The following is a 7,500-nucleotide window of genomic DNA, read 5'->3' on the forward strand; positions in this document are numbered from 1 at the left end:
GACACCTTACTCGACATGTTTTGATAAAGCGATACCAGAGTTGGCACATAACCGCGAGGATTATAATGCACTTAAGAGTATATGGTATGCGATATCCTGGAAACGGCTAAGGGATAGATCCCGAAAGCCGCAGACAGGCTCAGCTCATGCCAGAGCACCATCTCACACGATTCCAAGCACTCTGCCTTCAGGATTGTTAAGGCCTGCCATAGGAGTGACTGATAGGAGATCTGTGTGTCCATTTTAGGGTTAGATATAGGTATACTATATCTAAAGCAAAGGGTGAGTACACCACCTTGCCCCAGCTGTCGTGCAGCCAGTTGTGTCAGTTTTAGTTAGTCAATCCAGGGGTGGCACAATACATGCTTCAGCCCCTGGGAGACTTCTGGGTGCACCTCAGCCCTGGGTACAGGGACTTGGAGAGGGCCCAGTGCCAATTCAGTACCTGAGTACAATTTGGATAGAGAGAACAGCTAGGCTGTGGGTCTGATTAGCAGGCCCACAGCCAGGGAAAGTCGTAAACCAGTGCAGCAAAAAGCAAAAATCTGGGTGATCATAGGATTGCAGACCCTACTCTCCTACATGACCCCCCCCCCAAACTTTGGGACAATAAACTAACCTTGACCAGGTGAGTCTTCTTGCTCTAAGTGGAAATACCTGGAGAGCCCATCAGCATTGCTGTGATCAGTCCCAGGTCTATGCTCCACTGTAAAATCCATCCCCTGTAGGGAAATGGACCACCTAAGCAGTTTGGGGTTTTCACCCTTCATCTGATTTAGCCACAAGAGGGGCTTATGGTCTGTCTGAATGGTGAAGTGAGTGCCAAACAAGTAGGCCCTCAGCTTCTTCAGGGCCCAGACCACAGCAAAGGCCTCCCTCTCAATAGCTGACCAATTTTTCTCTCTGGGTGTCAACCTTCTACTAATGAAAGCAATAGGCTGATCATTACCATCAAAATTCAGTTGAGACAGAACAGCTCCCACACCCAACTCAGAAGCATCTGTTTGGACAATGAATGGCTTGGAGTAATCTGGACTCTTGAGGATAGGTGCTGTGCACATGGCCTGCTTTAGGTCATTGAATGCTTTCTGACAGCTTGCTGTCCACTGAACTTTCTTTGGCATCTTTTTGCTTGTCAGGTCATTAAGGGGGGTCACTATGGACCCATAATTTCTGACAAACTTCCTATAGTACCCAGTCAGGCCCAAGAAAGCTCGAACCTGAGTCTGGGTGATTGGAGGAGTCCAGTCCTTGATGGCCTGTATCTTACTCTCCAGTGGCTGAACCTGGCCTCCACCTACAAGGTGGCCCAGGTATACAACCTGTGACTGCCCTATCTGGCACTTTGTGGCCTTGATAGTGAGGCCTGCCTTTTGCAGGGCCTCTAACACTTTCCTCAGGTGGACCAGGTGATCCTCCCAGGTGGAGCTAAAGACAGCAATATCGTCAAGATAAGCTGCACAGAAGTCATCCAGCCCAGTGAGGACTTGCTTCACCAACCTTTGGAAGGTGGCAGGTGCATTTTTCAGTCCAAAGGGCATTACCACAAATTGATAATGCCCTCCAGGGGTAGAAAATGCTGTCTTGGGTTTGGCTTCCTCAGCTAACCTGATTTGCCAATACCCAGCTGTCAAATCAAATGTGCTTAAGAAGTTGGCAGAAGCCAATCTATCTATAAGCTCATCTGCTCTTGGTATTGGGTGGGCATCAGTCTTAGTGACTGCATTGAGGCCTCTGTAGTCTACGCAAAACCTCATCTCTCTCTTACCACCCTGGGTGTGAGGCTTTGGCACTAGAACTACTGGGCTAGCCCAAGGGCTATCTGAGGGCTCAATGACTCCCAGTTCCAACATTTTCTGCACTTCAGTTTTGATGCAGTCTCTAACATGATCAGGCTGTCTGTAGATTTTACTCTTGACAGGCAGACTGTCTCCAGTGTCAACATCATGGGTACACCAATCAGTTTGGCTGGGTGTCAGAGAGAACATATGTCGAAAGGATTGCAGGACTTGCCTGCAATCCTGTTGCTGATGTTCAGTGAGGCTGCCACAAAAGACAACACCATCAACTGACCCATCATCAGGATTCTGAGTGAGCAGGTCTGGGAGAGGGTCACTCTCTTCCTCCTGTCCCTCATCTGTGGCCATGAGCAAGCTCATGTCCTTCCTGTCAACATATGCCTTGAGCCTGTTAACATGGAGCACTCTGAGAGGGCTCCTGGGAGTTCCAAGGTCCGCCAAGTAGGTAACCTCTCCCTTTTGCTCAATGATGGTGTGGGGCCCAGACCATTTGTCTTTCAGAGCTGCTGGGGCCACTGGCTCCAGCACCCACACCTTCTGTCCTGGCTGGTACACAGTCAGTACAGCCTTTTGGTCATGCCAAGCTTTTTGAAGTTCCTGGCTGGCCTCAAGGTTTTTAGATGCCTTTTCCATATACTCAGCCATCCTGGAGCGGAGACCAAGTACATAGTCCACTATGTTGGTTGCAGGCTTTTTGAGAGGTCTCTCCCATCCTTCCTTCACCAAACACAGGGGTCCCCTTACAGGATGCCCATACAGAAGCTCAAAAGGGCTGTAGCCAACCCCCTTCTGGGGGACCTCTCTGTAAGCAAACAAGAGGCGGGGGATCAGGACATCCCATCTTCTCCTAAGAGGTTCAGGTAGTCCATGAATCATCCCTTTCAGGGTCCTGTTGAATCTCTCAACAAGCCCATTGCATTGTGGATGATAGGGTGTGGTGAACTTGTAGTTCACACCACACTCTTTCCACATGGCAGTCAGATATCCTGACATGAAGTTTGTACCTCTGTCAGAAACGACCTCCTTAGGGAAACCCACTCTGGAGAACACTCCAACTAGGGCTCTTGCCACTACAGGGGCTGTAGTGGTCCTAAGGGGAATAGCCTCAGGATACCTGGTGGCATGGTCCACCACCACCAGTATAAACTTGTGTCCTGATGCTGTCTGGGGTTCCATTGGACCAACAATGTCAATCCCCACTCTTTCAAAGGGAACCCCCACCACAGGTAGTGGTATGAGGGGGGCCTTTGTTGTGCCACCTGACTTACCACTGGCTTGGCAAGTGACACATGAGCGACAAAACTCCTTGGTATTCTCATTCATATGGGGCCAGTGAAAGTGTGAGACAAGCCTGTCCCAAGTCTTTGTCTGACCTAAATGACCTGCAAGGGGAATCTCATGGGCCAAGGTGAGAAGGAAACCTCTCAGAGACAAGGGGATGACCAGCCTCCTGGTTGCACCAGGCTTGGGGTCTCTTGACTCAGAGTACAGGAGTCCATCTTCCCAGTATACCCTGTGGGCACCTGTGGCATTCCCTGCAGCCTCAGCAGCAGCCTGCTGTCTGAGGGGTTCAAGGGAAGGGCAGCTCAACTGTTCCTTCCCCAGGTCTGCTCTGGAGGGTCCCCCTGAGCCCAGAAACTCAACTTGATCAAGTTCAAGCTCTTTAGGCTCAGTTTCCCTCAGCTCTTCTAGATCAGCCTCCTCAGAGACTTGATCCTCAACCTGGGGCAAGGGGGAAGGCAAAGCCTTACCCTTACTGCTCTTCTTCTTGGGAGGTGTCTGGTCCATAGTTTCAGGATCCAGCACCTGTTCAGTGGGGCATCTTCTGGCCTGTGACCTAGTCACAGCAAGCACATGTTCTGGCAAGCCTAACATCTCCATGTGAGTCCTCTGCTCCACTTCTGACCATTGTGATGACTCCAAATCATTGCCCAACAAACAATCAACTGGGAGGTCTGAACTGACTACAACTTTCTTTTGTCCCTTCACTCCACCCCAGGAGAAAGCCACAATTGCCACACTATGACTAGTAGTGACATTGCTGGCATTGGTCACCAGGAAATCAGTACCTGGCATGATCTGTCCAGGGTCCACAAAGTTAGGTGTCACCATGGTGACACTGGCACAAGTGTCCCTATAGGCCTGAGCCATTTTGCCATTAATCAAAGGTGTCTGCCTGTATTTGCCCAAAGTATTGGGACTTATTTCAGGGGACATATCCATATCCCCTGTACAGACAAGGACAGCCTGAGTGAGTGTGCCAACTAAGTTGTCAGACCCCTCAGTACCCAAGGTTAACCCAACTAATGCCTTGGGAGTGACACTACCACTACTGACTGTACTAGGGGGTGCAGTTGCTTTAGGAGCTGTAGTGGCAGGAGTTTGTCCTCCTCCTCTTTTGGTGCACTCACTAAACCAGTGAGATTTACTTTTGCAGTACTGGCACCACCTTTTTGACTGGCCTTCTTGAGTCTTCTTCTTCTGGGAAGCCTGACCCCCACCCTCTTTGGTTTGTTGGGGACCTGGTGAAGACTTCTGGTCATTTTGCTCATTCTTAACATTACCCTTCTGGTCTGCTTTCTTCTGACCACCCTGGTTCTGGTTCTGGTTCTGCTTGATCCTTGTCCTGACCCATTTGTCTGCCTTCTTTCCCAATTCTTGGGGAGAGGTCAGATCTGAATCAACAAGGTGCTGGTGCAGCAACTGGTTCTGACAATTGTTTAAAATGTGTTCTCTCATCATTAGATTATACAATCCTGTGTAATCTGTAACCTTGCTACCCAGCAACCAGCCCTCCAAAGCCTTAGTGGCACAATCCACAAAATCAGACCAGTCCTGAGACTGAGTTTTCTGGGTGTCTCTGAACAGCAACCTGTACTGCTCAGTGGTTAAACCAAACCCATCAACCAGTGTATTCTTCAGGACCTGGTAATTGTTAGCATCCTCCACTCTTGTAGTGAGGAGCTTATCTCTACCTTTACCATCAAAGGAGAGCCACAGTATAGCTGCCCACTGACTCTGGGGAATGCCCTGCACAGTGCAGGCCCTCTCCAGAGCAGCCATCCATTTCTGGATATCATCCCCTTGCTTAAAGGGGGGCACTATTTTAGTCAGGTGTTTAGTATCTAAACCCTTCTCTCTATCTCTTGGGAGATTGCTGCCACCAGTGGGAGCTAGCCCACTCATCTGCTGCTCTCTTGCCAGGGCAAGCTTCTCTTTGGCCAGGGCAATTTCTTCCCTTTCAATCCTCAGTTCAGCTTGTCTCATCCTAGCCTCATGCTCCTTTCTCTGAGGGGAAGTAAATCTCCTCTGTGGAGGATTCCTTCTCCCCTGAGAAGAGGCATTAGAGTGCAGAGATCTATTGGAGTCCCTAGAAAGAGATCTATCTCTCCTAACTCCAAGGTTAGGCCCACTTCGGGTTAGTACTGGGGGGCCCCCAGATCCTAGCCCAAGCAAGTCTAAGTTGGTCCTAGTTAGCCTTCTGACTACCTCAAGACCCTTGTCTACCTCATCCCCAGAGAGTACCTCCTGATCCTCCTCCTCAACTGCTGAATCAGTGTTGTGGAGATCTGGATCCCCAGAGGTTCCCTCTAAGGCTGGCATGTTCTCATGTAACTGAGAAAGCTTTCTGGCATCATATGTCTCTAGGAGACCTATCAGAAAGGAAGTGGTGGGGTTAGACCCCTGCTTCAGTTTTCTGGAGACACAGATCTGTCTCATCTCATGAAAGCTGAGAGCTGCATATCTTGAAGTGACCTGTGGAGGGTCAACACTGACCAGGGGAGTCTCAGTAGAGTCCTCCTGAGTCGACATGCTTTTCTAGTGAGGTGTAAGTGGTGCACTTACCTACACTATATGTTTGCCTACTGATCCCTTGCTAGAGTTGTAGCTTAGGGTGTGCTAGGCCCTAGGAGCTACAGCAGCTGGTTCAGTAGAACTCAGAGTATTCTAAGCTAAGTTATATGTACCTTTAGTACTTATGTGATCTTTCACAAGATATTCTTAGGGCATGTGTGGTAAAACAACAGCAAGCTCAAATCCCAACCGCTGCTCACCAATGTGAGAAGTTGGCCTGATGTGCAGTGCTCACTATTCTCGTGATCACTATATATCAGTCCAAACAACCCTTATTGATGATTGGTTGTAAGTCAACCTTATAGACCAGCTATCCTAGTAGCATGGATACGAGCAGTCTAAGGCTAAGACTCTAGAGGGCGTGTTAAGCCAGCTGTTTTACCATCACATTACCCCTTGAACACCCAGTGACAGGACACCACACAAGTTGTTATGAAAATAAACAGTGTATTTATTTATAACAAGACTACCCTGGCTCTTTATGAGACAGGGAGCTAAGCACACAACAAAACTCTTACGAAAATACTTTTTAAGTTAGCACGTTACACAAATGCCCGAGGGGCACGAAAAACCATATACGCTAAAAGTGGAATGCGAATTACTAGCAGGTAAAAAACAGTTCTAATAGGCTTTGGAATCGCTAGGACTGGACTAGGGAATCGTTAGATTACTACTAGGAGACCTAGGGGACTCGGGTGCAGAGTGTGCACTCTCACGCGGGATGCGGGACAAAGTCTATGGAAGCTAGAATTCACAAAGTTAGTGTTCACGGGCGAACCCGACCTGGTAGGGAGAAAACGACAGTGGATCCTGACCCTTGGATAGTGAGGCTATGCTGGGACACCGGAGTGCCGAAGTTACCTAGCCCAGGGGCTGCAGCTGCATAGGTCTGAAAAGACGTCGGGGATCTCGTTGCCGGACCAGGAGCCTGGAAGGAAGAAGTTGCTGGCAGGCGACCAGTGAAGAAAAGTTCGATGGATCCAAGCCTGGATCAAGGAAGAAGAAACCTGAAAGCAGAGGGGACCAAGTTCTTGAATCACTAGCCAGTGATTAAGTGGGCACCAGGATGGCACCGGGCGAAGTCACCGCAGTCAGGTGAGTGGGCGCTGCTGGGCTCTGCAGTCTCTCGGACCAGGAGGCGTTGTCGGCGACCAGGATGGAGGTGCGAGCTGTCCCACGATGGATGAAGTCGTTGGCGTCAAAGTTACCCAGGATTGGGCAACAAGCCTTGGCTAATTCAAGCCCACGCGGTGGACTCAAAATGGCGTCTTGAGGGGACCAGGAGGGTCCGGGGTGCTCCTCCTTTGGAAGGGAGCAAGGGCCAGTCTGGAGCAACCAGACCAGCAGCAGAAATGTCGTCGGGCGTCGTCAGGAAGGCCACAAGCCAGCGGGCTAGTAGCCAAACAACGCGGTGAGCAGCAAAAAGCAGAAGGGCCCCACGCAGATCGTGGAGATGCTGGGGGGCTGCTCTTCGGTGCTGGAGCTGCTCAGGGTGGGGGCTTCTCGGGCCCCAAAGCACTCACCAGGAATTCACTCGGCGGGCTTGCTGTTCAGAAGTCGTGCAGTCTTGAAGATGGCCGGTCCCTCGAGGTCTCGTCACACCCACGAATCTCAGCGTGACTGATGATGCAGGTAGAGGTCAGAGGTGCCAGGGAAGCCGGTTCTCGTCGAGCTGGGCAGTCGGATTCCGGAGGAAGGACTTGCAGCAGACCGCAGTGTTCTGTAGATGGTGCCTGCGGATGCAGGGTGACTACTCCTTAGTCACAAGGGAGAAATCTTAGGAAGAAGTCTTGAGTTCCTTTCGTGGAAAGTAGTTTCAGGATTCAAAGATGATCTGATTTGGAAG

This window comes from Lissotriton helveticus, chromosome 8 (genome assembly GCF_964261635.1).
Source record: "Lissotriton helveticus chromosome 8, aLisHel1.1, whole genome shotgun sequence".
Classification (NCBI taxonomy): domain Eukaryota; kingdom Metazoa; phylum Chordata; class Amphibia; order Caudata; family Salamandridae; genus Lissotriton; species Lissotriton helveticus.